Source organism: Hylaeus anthracinus, unplaced genomic scaffold, assembly GCF_026225885.1.
Source record: "Hylaeus anthracinus isolate JK02 unplaced genomic scaffold, UHH_iyHylAnth1.0_haploid 5, whole genome shotgun sequence".
Classification (NCBI taxonomy): domain Eukaryota; kingdom Metazoa; phylum Arthropoda; class Insecta; order Hymenoptera; family Colletidae; genus Hylaeus; species Hylaeus anthracinus.
This window is the reverse complement of record NW_026535322.1, coordinates 3,674,214-3,687,076: the sequence shown is the minus strand read 5'-3', so window position 1 is coordinate 3,687,076 and position 12,863 is coordinate 3,674,214. Positions and strand designations below refer to the sequence as shown.

The following is a 12,863-nucleotide window of genomic DNA, read 5'->3' as shown; positions in this document are numbered from 1 at the left end:
CATGAAAACTGGGCTCTCTGCGCCCATTGTCGAATCGCGGGCTGCGACGGTGTTAACGCGATTTGGAGATAGCCAGACAAGTGTCTTCGGACACCGATCTGTCGGGTGGAATGCGGAATTTTGCAATCACCGGAAAGAATTGGATGTGAGCGCGGGTGTGCCGGTGTCACGGGTCGACGGCGCACCAACGGCGTTGAACCGATAAAGATGAAGGATGAAGCCCTTTCCGAACGATTTGATCGGATTCCGTGTTTGATCGTCGATAATCCAATTTACCCTCGACGCTTGCTGAGCTTTCGCGTATCCATGTGTACCTGCACACACACACACACATGGAGCATGTATTTTTCAACGAGCGTGCACCGTCTGCTCCGTACAGTCGAATAGATGCTCCCTGTCAGACGTAGAGCCGTTCAATTTTCTGGAATCATGCATACCGTCGTAGCGGGATAGAGGCTCGGGGGGGAGGAGGAGGAGGATGTATTTTTTGCGCCGTGAAACGTTTCCCGTCGAGAATGAAGAAACCGTGCGCGGATTCGACGAAGAACAGGGGGTTGTGAATTCCTGTAGATGTATTTACTGCACGCACAAATCGGGATAGTTTAACAACAACAATAATTAAGTCGAAAGAGAATAGCGTCGCGGCAGCACGTGGGCCACAAGTTGCGACAATACGCGTGCCAGTATCGTATCGCATGACAGCGGCGACGCGAGTAACGCGACATTCGAGGAATCGAACGGATACGACCGCGACTCGGTAATTTCGCAGCGCCAACGCATTAAGAGGATCATTCAACAGGTGTACCCGCGCGATACACGAGTAATTGCATTCACGGAATGGAAAGAATACGCGGATGTCGCGCGACTAACAGAAAGCGATGCGGTGCACTCCAGGAAACTTACGATAGCGGACAGATGGACGAACACAGATCGTAGACACGACCAATGGCGATGGGACCGAGCCAATGATATATCTCGTAATATCGTAATGTCACCTTCCATTATCCGAGATGAAACACACGGGACATCTTTTCGAGGAAAAATACTTTGAAGGGAAGCCAATAAAAAAAAAGCGATTCCTATGGCGTCCCTTATGGGAATCCCCCCCCCTTGATTGAATATCCGAACGGGAGGCCGCCGCGGTTGATTTCGCATAATCGGGCAAGTTCATTGACTTCGAAAGAACAACTTCAAGAGCGAGTACGTACGTCTGGGCTCGTCGCGGGCATATTCTCTTTCGCAGTCGCCGGTTTCTCTTTTCGGCTCCCCTTCGTACCAACCGCCCTCTTCATTCTTTTTCGCTTCTTTTTTTCCACTGTTTTTCCCCCCTTGCATCACGGTGGCTGCTGGCACCCTACGCAAGCTCCTCGCGATTCGTTCGCAGGGCCCGTCCTCATGTTCCACGCATGAAGTACGACGCGATACGACGCGGTGCGTGACGTTTGCGATCGGTGCCTTCGAGAGCGGCAGGTGTAACTGTAAAAAAGCAGCCGCAAAAATTCCGACAGAGGGGCAGATCTCACCGACGGCTGAAGCCCTCCTCTCTTCTCTGGCATCCCATCCACGGCCTTGGCTGCGGTATCCACTGGTATTCGACGGAATAATAACAGGACGAGCGAGTAAGGATTCGTGACGAGGCTGTTGAGTCTCTCGTTTCCAACGCTGCGCGACGCTGGGACAGCACGCAGAACCAGGTACGACAGGTTACACGAAACCAGCCTAAATCACGGATCATTACGCGCGGCTGCCCCGGAGTATTTGACCCTGCACGCACCGCCGTTGCGATGCACGAAGCTAAAGAGGATTCAAGAGTGGCCTGATTTCTCACGAATTCAATTTCTTCTCGCCTGATCTCGCACTTTTCCTGCTGCTGAAGTAGACTGTGGTTTGAGATCGATCAAGGGGTCGTAGATAGGGCTAGTATGGTCTGAGTCATCCGGGATCACTAATGAGCGTTAAAAGGGTCATCATTTTATCGAGTTCTTAAAAATGGAAAAACGGAGCCCATGCTACGGGCCACGTCCAAGTTGACGAGCGAAGAAATGGACCATCCTCCGTCTCCACTGGTCCAAAACGAGGAAAAAAACGAAGTCACGCACGCTAACTCAACGAACGAGCGAGCGAGCGAGCGAGCGAGTCGGAACGGCTCCACGCTGAATGGGGGTTTAAGCGGTCGAGTCGCGGTCCGTGAGAATGAAAATCAGCGACGGGTGACGGGTGACGGGAGGGCCTCCTCGCCCCCTTCCCTTGTGTTTTGCTTTCAGTCGTTCGCGCGTTACTCGGTCGTGTTCGCTTTATTATTTATGAAATATGGGCACGGCCGCGAGAGATAAGATTCGAGGAGGCAAAATGCTAAAAAGAAGAAAGGAGGGTCGGGGGGAAGTGGCGAAGAAGAAACGAGGCGGAGGCGAGGACGACGACGAGAGAGGAGACGATACGCGAAGAAAAGAGCAGAGGAAGCCACGGGTTGGAAAACGAGAGACGGAGACGCGTCGGTGAATGGCAATGGCCTGCACTGTACCAGAAGAGCAAAACAGAGGGGCGAAGGGGGACAGGTCTGAGAGTAGGAAAGAGAGCAGGCCTGTGCCGCAGGCCATCACAATGTGTTCTGGTTGCTTCGTTCTGTCCGTTCGTCCCTGTGCACGTCCGTACGTCTGTCCGTTGTCTGCCCTGGCACTCCAACCGAGTGCATAGTCGTCTGGCCCCGGTAGAGGGTCTCTGACCGATTATCACTTGGTCTTTATGCTCTTTGAGGTTCTTTTAAACGTCTCCCTCCCTCCACCCTTTCTTCCCCCCTGGCCCGTTTCTCTGCACCACCTCCTTTTACTACGTTCGCTCCTTCTCATCGCGCCTTGGATCTCCGCGCGTTCCTCATCGTCTCCCTTCGTTCCGCTTCGTCGCCATCTTATTTTTTAAGCTGTCGTTGAAACATTCATTAATGGAAAGGTATGATCGAGTTATCCGCATTAGAACACATCGTTTCAAACTTTCCTTCCCGACGCTCGCCAATTTGAGATTGCGAGACCTCCCTTCGTAAGAGTCGCCCCTCCCCTTCCACTGCATCGAAGCATTTTAGGATTGCGTATTCTAGGAAAGTTCTGCAGCAACCAGCATTGTTTCGCCACCATGAAATTTCCTACCTCTTCGTTCGGTATTTCTGCCAATCTCAAGATCCTCCACCGTTCTCCATTTTTCTTACCCTGTTCTCCTCCGATCCTGCTGCGATCGGATAGGGAATTTATCTATTCCCCGCATGGACATGGACGAGGTTCTTGTTTTCTCTTTCGGACGCGTCGTCGGGGAGCGTATCTCTCAGCGGCGAGAGGATGCGGCAGAAAAATATTCCAATCGGCACCGATAGCGGTGTCCGATACGCCTAATCTGTCACAGTCGTTTCGGCGAAAATAATGACGCTGTCAGTCCAGTGAAAGACAGAATGATAGCGTATATTATGTTTATTATACTGGCACACTCGATGCCAGCAGGCAACGCTCGCAATACCGTCCCTTCCCGATAGACTGCGAAGGTTGGTATCGTGTGGCAACGACTTCCAATTCTAAATTACCGCAACCCCCAAATAATTTCATTCCGAAATGTTGAGTGCCAAATTCCATCAAGCCTAAAATGCACCGACGTGAAAATGTTTTAAACCTAAAGCGACTCGACTTCCTGGAAATTAATCTGATGCCTCGGAATATTCTTCGTGTCACGATCCAGCGGATATATCTTTGCTCCCTCCTCGAGGGGTCAACTCAAGGTACGGAGTTGCGACATGGTTCGAGGCAATTGGACGCCGCCAGCCGCGCAAGTGACGGGCAAAAGGTCGACGGAAGGTTGATGGTAACAGTAAACGGGGTACTCCACGGTGTGGCTTTCTTTAAATAGCATAGTTCTCGAGTAACCGTTCTGATTCTACGAACTCGGTGTCCGGTTCCAAGTATGCCCCGTGGAATGCCGGGTGTCCGCGCGTCGCGCGTAAAACTTGCATTTTTGCATTTTCTACTCCTCCTTTCTTACTCTGTCCCCTACCCCCGCGGGTCTGGTCCGGAGCCGTATCTATACACCTATCAGCCTACACGTTTCGCCTTTCGCCGACGAGGCTCGTTCTCGGATCGACGGTCTCGCCCGGTCGATGACAACCGTGTCTGCTCGCCGATCCTTCTCGTTACGCCAGCGTTCCGTTAACGACACGACTACCCGGCCGAGATCGAAGACCTCTTATCTCCCGAGATAAGGTTCGGTGGCCGCAGCGGGGCCAACGGCACCGGCAACCAGACGTTTGGCGAGAGTCTGACGACGCTGACGACGTCACGAGCCATCAGTCATGCGTGCGAGCCTTGAAACTTGGACGGTATCCCATTCTACGGGGTGTAGGCCTAGGGATCTAGTTCAACGGTGGACTGGTGATGTTGGAAGAATCGAGATAGTTCATATAGACTTATGTTCTGTTTCACGTTGTTTTTCATTTGTGAGCTCCGTTGTTCCAGTTTTTAGTGGATGCAACCTATCTTCGTCGACCCACGAGTATCTCTTTGTAATTTCAACAAAATTTAAGCATGAGAAATCCGAAAACCGATATTCGGCCGACCAATGCCTGAACCTTCTCCGTTTCTCGCAGTCTACCGTATCACCAGCGTTCTCGTTGGGATTGTACGCTCTAGCACGGAAGCTGGAGCGAGCATCCGATTAAATCTTAACGATGCTGCGTATATTCACCGGGTACGGACGGTCTCCGGGGGTCTGGGTATCGAGAAGCGTCAGAAAACTCCATGTCAGCCGGAGCGAATACCGGTTTTCAGATCGATAAGTAGCTCCGGCGGTGTTATCCTGTAAAATTTTCAGCATCTCTTGCCGCGGAGTTTCGGCGAAAACATCTCTCACCCAGAAGGCGTCATGCAATCATTACGTGGCGAATTATTAAAAGCTGGTAGATTGGCTGAACGACTGTGACATTCACGTTTCTAAACAAGGAACAGACGATTTCCGTGACACGGATGCCCGCCACTTTCCCAAGGGGTGAAGGGAGCGTGCACGAAACGAAAGGGCGCCGATTCCAGGGACGAAATGCTTTCGGAATGTGTTGCGGCGCTCACGGCGTTCCACGATTAACCTTTCCGATGAATTATTACCGCTGATCCGGTGCACGCCGGCTCGCCCACGGAATCTTTTACTTACCTGACTGTCGTTCGACACGACAAAGAGAAAGATACGCCATACGTATCTCACAGATGGTTTATCAGAAACTTGGATACATCGACCAGTTCGTTTCATACCTTAGAAGTAGATCATTGGAAACTCGTAAAATTTGATATGGTCACTTCTACGTGCAATCTGATACATTCTGAACTAATACCAGGGAAGGTTCTGTAACAATGTTGTCAGCTTTCGTTCCCTCATCTCCCAGCCGCGAAATCACGGCGTAGACACGCTTCAGGAGAAACAACGTGACCCACAAGCGGTCCGATTTCAAGGTATCGGCGTACCAGCGGCAGCGACGTATCGAAATTCGGATTGTTCGACCGGCATGTGTCCTGTTACGTCTGCTGCGCGTGCTTGAGACCGAAAGGGTGACTCAACGGAACGTGCCGCGAGTGATGTGCCAAATATGCATAGGTATAGAATCTCGGATTCGGTCGTTCGATTGCCTAGGACAGTGCCCTCAACCTTATTTGGTTCGTTCCTTCCTACCGTTTATCTCTGAACACCCTTCGGCCATGGTTGCTGCTAGGTGATAAAAAGAATAATGTACTGGGTCGTGTAAGATAAAATTTTTCGATGCATCTTCTATGCTTCTCATGTATTGAACATGAGAGCACAAACATGAGGCCCTGGAAGCAAAGTACATTTCAGCGTCCTACGAACAGAAGTAAAAGAAGCATACCTGTTCATCTCTGACATTACTGAAATCTACGAAATCCATGTCGCTCTGCTACGAGTGATTTTTTTTTTGTAATTAAGAAATCGACCATTTTCGGAAAGATTCATCGAAATCAGAGACGAACAGGTTTCGTCGAACCCCTGGTGTTATGGATTTCCATTGGTCATTGCGTGGAACTGCTAGGCAAAGATTGAACTTGAACGTAGAAATAGCGCTAGAGCAGGACACGATTCACGCGATCGGTCGTCGGTTTGAGCTGGGGCAAACGAGTGCTACTAAACCGGACGGTTTTCGCGACAGCACTCGTCGACTATGACTGCGACGACGACTGCGAGCGACGACAGCAGCTGTGACGATGGTGGCGGCGGTGGTAACGGCGGCGGTGGTGGTAACGGCGGCGGTGGTGGTGACAGTGGGCGATGGCGGCGAGATGGAGAAGCGACGGAGGCAGTGACGGTGGACAAAAGAACGAGAGGGAGGGTGTTGCACGCGGAAGAAGGGGTTAGACCAGTGGTTCTTAACCTTTTTAAGTTTACGGCACAGTTCAGATAAAGAAACTTGTCTCGTTTCTTAATCGTAAACAGTTACAGTCATAATCGCGATAGCATGTAAAAATATTCTTTGGTTATTGGAGCATGGCTAACGTAACTCTACTAAAGAGAGGATCGCAATTAATGTTCGTGCTCGAAAATGTTCGTCCGCGAAGTTACGTAAAGTAATGATTTCGTTGATTTGATTACGTGGTTCTTTAATATAAAAGTTGTTAGGATCCGTTGGAAAAGCGTAGTCGCGTTCACGGCATGTTGGTTAAGAATCACTGGGTTAGAAGTTCGGGCGAGATCGCGAAGAGAAGCAAAGACGAGTGAAGTTAGGTAGCATAGACGCGAAGAACCCGGCGTGCGACGCGGCGCGTCGCGGCGGCAGAAACTCGAGGGACGGAAAGGGGCGAAAAGTGACGAGCGTCGCCGAGACGAGTCGAGGCGCGACGAGGAAAGACGATGAAGGCCGACGGGGGTCGCGTACCGCGGCGCTGAACGCAGTGCCATCCGATAGGCAGCACCGCTTGCTCCACGGATCTTCGGTTTGCTCGCTTCGGGGCTCCGGTTGTTCGCTGTACGATTTCACCACGCTCAATCCGCTTCATTTCTACTCGTCCGTCTTGGCGTGGCTGCTGTCGCGTCCATGCCGAGAAAGGAAAAGCCAGCATCGACACGGTACACACGGTGGAAAACACGGAGCCACCGCGAAGACGCGTGCACTCGTCGTGTGTGTCGTTGCCGCGCGTAGTTTTACGTGTACTGCGTATATACGCTGTTCCTGCTCGTGATCAGAGGTGCCCCCTCCCTTCATCCCGAACACCGAACGCGTGGTGGTCAACACGGTGCGTGTGCTTGTCTTCTTTCTTTTTCTCGCACGCTTTAGTTTCTTTTGTTTTTTTTTTGTTTTTTTTTTGTCTTTTTTTTTTTAAATTACTTTTACTCTCCTTTCGCTTCTTTTCGTCTTTTCGCCGTTCCCGCTAGGTTTCGCCTCGTGCGCAAGTTGTGTCGTCTCGATCGTCGTTTTTCCTTTTCGTTTTGATCCCCGTGTTCGCGTGTACGCTTTCCTTTGTTTTTGTTTTCTTTTGCACGGCGATCGTGTCACTCCGATTCTTTTCCCAAGCGGTTCGCGAAAAACCGCAAGGCTGGCCAACGTGTGCGCGACAAGAATCTTCTGCGACGGGGATTCGCGAGTTCTCGACGTGCACGTAAAGGGGTACCCATTCTCGGAACACGAGAGAGACCCAGCATGGCCGCCTAGCACGAGACGAGTCACAGAGTTCCTCGCCGGTGTCCACACTACAACGGCAGCATACTCGCTGTCTCTTTTTCTCTCTGCCTCCCTTTAGCTCTCTGTTTCTGTCCGCCTTCTTCCGTCGTGTATTCAAAGAGTATACACCCAGTGGCGTGAACCGGCAAATCGTACCCTCGTGCGATAGAATTTATGGAGTGTCCGTTCAAGGGAACGTTTGTTCTTGTAAATTTCGTATAATTTTCAAAAATGAGTAAAGTGATACCTTGAGTATTTTGAAAAAAAATAATCGACAAAGTTTATCGAGCAACGTTTATTGCATTAGATGAGATTCACGTGCAAGATATTTTTTCTAGCGTTTGTTAATTGTTACGAAACTTATATTAACGGATAAACAAAGTACGGTTTCAAAAAATAATGACAAGCTAACCGATATTAGGTTTGATTCTCGTGTGTTACACAGTTGGAACCCTTGTTTCACGCGTTGCACGCCTTTCGATACGCCACTGGTATACACACTCTCGCTCCGTCTCTTTCGCTCTAGCATACATACGCATATAGATGCATCGCAATCTGTCTTCGTTTTTGTACAATGCTGTTGCTCTCGCTGCGTTGCTTTCTGTTCCACGCTTTTCCCTCGCAGTTCGTATAAGCGATGAGCAACATTTTTATCAAGACAAAAACATTCTATGACAAGTATAGTGTACACTTTTCGTCTACTAATAGTTGAATCAAAATTAGATTTTGGAGCACAAAATAGATTATGTTTTACGTTGAACGAATACGCAAATTATTTGTGCACGTGCTCGACTCTCATTGTATCGTATTTCTATTCTTTGTATATTATTTAAAATTTTGCCCATCCTTGCTTCCTACGTCTTGTTCGCTTCTTGCTCTCGTCTTTGTCTCTCCTGCACGCTCCCTCGATCGTGTCTCGCTTTCTTCGCTCTTCTCCTTCGCTCCCCTTCTCGCCTTTTCCAGTGTCTCTCTTTCGTTCTTGTCCCCTGATCGCGCCTTTCATTCGAAAATAGAACGTCAGCACGCGTGCCGCGCACATTTTTCCTCATGAAAACAGCGAATTCCCACTCGCTGACACCCGCTCACGACACCGGCCAAGCGGGCGCTCGTGTCGTATTCTAACCTCACTTTCCGATTGTTCGATATAGCTCGTACGTTTACACCTCAAGAACGCGTGTCGTTGACTGTTTGCATTGTTACGAAATTACACACACCTAAAAACAAACTGCTTTATTAACGATTCCATCATTCGATATCCTCGCGTAGCATGCATTTTTCATGCATGCATGTAGTTTACGACCGCTAGGACGATACGAGACAGATTTCCTACCTAAACTTTACGAACTAGAATTTTGGAGTATCGTTAATCGATCGTTTTTCAGTAGTTTTGGACGAATTGTAAATACTTATGTCGTAGTCGATATTTACATACGAGCGTTGAATAAAAATTGGAATTGGGAGTGGTGCAAGGAATCGTAAAAACATTGAAGTCTTGGGGTTTATCGTGCGTTGACTTTGTTGCGGTCAGACCGAGGCAGACATCCGACAATATTCTGGCGGGAGACTCGTAAAAATAGTGTCGTCGCCCGTTTCCTCCCTTCGACTCCGTGACTATAATTAGCGGAATTCGCGTTTTCTGCGTAAACAAATATTCGGTCGGTCTGTCGCTGCACAAGACGTGGCGTAGCCTCTTTACCGTTGTTCGTGATTTCCTGTTCGATAGAGTACGTTGAATAAACACCGCGAAACACGGCGTGTCGGGCAGTCATGGGTGTCGCGACCGACGACGTCTATCAATGCTACACGAGTTTTGCATTAGGAGAGTGTGGACAGTAGAAACAGACCACTCAGTCTGTTTCTTCATAGACCATCCCCTTTCCCTCTTTCGCGGCTCTATGTTGGCCATACTATAAGAGCGACGGTATCTGTGACGAAGAGGTGGGCAAGAACTATTCATACTCGACGGAGAATGTTCATAAAAATAGGATTTTCGCGATTCCCCTTCCTCCCTCCCTCCCTCCCTCCCCCTCCCCCCTCCCTCCCTCGCCCCTTCCGACGATGCCGCGCTTAATGGAACCTCGCGTACGTGGCAAATATATTTTCGAAAAATTGATTCGCGCGTTCCTTCGTCGTTGGTTAGAAAAATAAATAAATAAATATTTTTGACCGTCAGAAGAAGCATAGTGGGGCCATTGAATTCGCAGTCTGCTATTATTCGGAGCGTACAACTTTCCAATATCTTCGTACCCAGGCCTGTATCGTCCCGATCGATTGTCGCGTCGAGATATCAATCCGTATCGTTGTTTTTCTTTTTTTGTCAGTGGCATCGGGAATATCGATCACCGTTTATCTCGAGTATCGCCGTCTGTGCAGTGCGAATAATTATTTACCGTTCGAGCGTGCGTCGTTGCTGGTAAAGGGACACAAGGGTTGCATAATACGGACCCATGGGTCGCCAATGCCCATCAGGACCGGTCTGCCGCGAAATCAGTGAAATCTCGGCTTCTGCCTCCTTCGAGCAGAAAGCGGAGCTCGTTAATTAATTTTCGTTAATTAGTTTTAGTGTCTGAATTGAAAAAGGGAGTCATATAGTGAACGATACAAGAATAGATACATCTTCACAGTGATTACATTTGCTTCTTCTCAAACACAATTTTGCGTAGTATATTTTGGTTATAAAAACAGTTCTTTTTATAGAAGCCTGTACACTAAGTTCCGAGACAAAGATAAAACCAACGAATAACGCACAAGTTTCTTTCGCTCAGTTCCTATAGATTCTTCGGTTCGAAAACTACACGGGCTTTTACAATCTTTTGAAATAAAGAGCTGGTTCTTACAACCCAAGAATAAAAGAAGAGACTCGTCGAACCTCGCGTGCAACAGAACGTTTCAGTAGAGACCCTCGATTAGGTCCAGGCCTCGATAAGTCTAGATCCGCCACTGCTCTGCATAAATAATAAATTCACGCAACGCGAGGTCCCGGACTCGACGAGGACCACTCGAAATCTCGAGTGAGCGTTCCGCGGGGCAACATTTTCATTTTCATGCCCGTACGTGAACGCACGCCACAGGGGTGGCCGTGTGCCCGTGTGTTGGACATTGTTGTTCGTTGTATCGTGCATATTGACATGCACGAGGAAAGGAGGAGACAAAGCGCGATGGAAGAACGGAGAGAGCGAAATGGGTAGGGGTAGAACGTAGAACGAAACGAATCACTCGAAATCTGTTCGCCAACTATTTCCTGGGGCCTCGTATTTTAGGAAGTTGTAGGAAGCATGAGACCATGGACCAGAATAAGACAGTGCATTCGGACTCTGTTCCTCTTCGACTCGTGCCACGTCGTCTCTTGTTTACCAGACCGGCTTGTGTTCGTATTTTGACGTCGTTGGAGCACTTTTTCGCGTTACCTTTCGCGAGGAACACTTCCACGCATTCGTGACTGATGATTCACAGCCAGGGTTACCGGAATTTAGGATTAAAGAATTCGCGAGACATTCTTTCAAGAGTATAGAGATCCATGGATGACGACCGACGGGTTCAGTTGGTCGTTTCGATTTTAGCTAAGAATTTTCTGTTTCTGTGAAAATGAAAAAAAGTGTAACGCTTTACAGAAATAAAGTTAAGTGAAATTATTTGTCTATTTTTAGACGTTATCTTCAAGGTTATTTAAAGGTCATCTGTTCCGTCCGAAGGAACAGAGCACGTGAGAATTTCGTTGGTACGTTTATGGCATGCGCCCGAGGCTATTTTCGAGGATCAAGGTATTCCGAGTTTTCGCGAACAATAGCTTCAGGATCTCCGTTTTTCGTTTCGATCTCGATAGCCGAAGTATCGATAAACCCGTGCATTCGTATACAGGGTGTTTCAACTATTTTCGACGATGGCGAAAGACTAGAGGACACAATGTCCGATATAACAAAAGATAAACCTGTTTTCCGGTCACTTTAAGTCCCACCGATCCCACTGTAACCGTAATTTGACCGATGCCCGTTTGTTACAGACACGCGTCGTGATCTCCCTCCGAGGACAGTGGACATCCGATTGGCAAGGATCGCGAAGGACGTGGTCGTAAAGCTGCCGCCGCGGAGAATGCAACAGCGAGTGCTCGGGGCGCGCGTCATCGCGGAGGATCGTCCGAGGATCGCGCGCGAGATCTACCAAAACCGCTCGCGATGATGGCGGAACGCGGTCGCCTAGCAGCGATTTCGTCGGTCGAGTCAGCGCGGCGCACGTGCCACGTGGTGAACGTTCGACGCGCGACGGGATAAATGCGAGACCGCAGTCTCGCCGGTGGTACAGTTGTCACGACGACGAAGAGGAAGAAGAAAAAGAGACGCGAATTGGAATCGGCGCGATACAAACGCCGGGACCCCCGGAGCCACTGGACGGGACCAGCCGCCAAGAGGAAGACCATAGACGCGTGTTTGGATGTAGATTGCGACGAGGAGGTAGACGCAGCCGGGGATCGCGGCGAGGTTAGAGAGACGGAACTGGAGGAGGAAGAGGACGAGGCAACGGCTCGTATCGCCCGGTTCCGCGGTCAAGGTCGGCCTACAATCAGCTGGACTGGACGGCCTCGCGAGTTTTCGTTGTAAGGCAGGGGGTTGTGGGGGCCACCACGGGGGCGGGGGTGGGCTTGCCCCTGCTTCTTCTCGTCGTCGCTGTCCTCGGCAATCGAACGCGCACGACGACGGCTGCGTCGGTGGTGTCCGATACGTACGTGCCCCTCGACGCTGCGCCTCCTCGTCTTCCGCCTCGATCGCTGAACCACCTCTCGGGAGCTGCCACCCGGAGAACGTCGCGACGATTTTCCAGTCTGCGTCCATTGGGGGGTAGTCCGCTGCCCTGGGAACTGGACCACCACGTGGCGGTGTTGTCCTCTGAACGAGACGACCTCGAGGGGACCCCATCGCTGTATCGTTTGGACTCGACGACGATCGCTGTCACCGGAAGCGAGACGAAAGACTTTTCCTCTGCGTCGGGAGAAGGAGGAGGTCTGGCTCGCGGGATAAGCAAATCGAGACGGCGGCAGGTCAATCGAGGACCGACGTTAGATCACCTGGAAACGTACTGGACGGGGTTTCCGCGTCCCGAATCCTTCTCGAGCCTGGTGGAGTCTGTCGCAACAACGACGACGACGACGACGACGACGACGACGACGACGACGACGACGACGACG

At 50.2% G+C, this 12,863-nt stretch overlaps 1 protein-coding gene across 1 annotated transcript in view; it reads right to left on the bottom strand.

Annotated features, from left to right (window-relative positions):
• Positions 1-12,863, bottom strand: part of LOC128895325 (protein lifeguard 2) — an 84,905-nt gene that overhangs the window by 42,824 nt on the left and 29,218 nt on the right. The gene's annotated exons all lie outside the window — the stretch shown is intronic.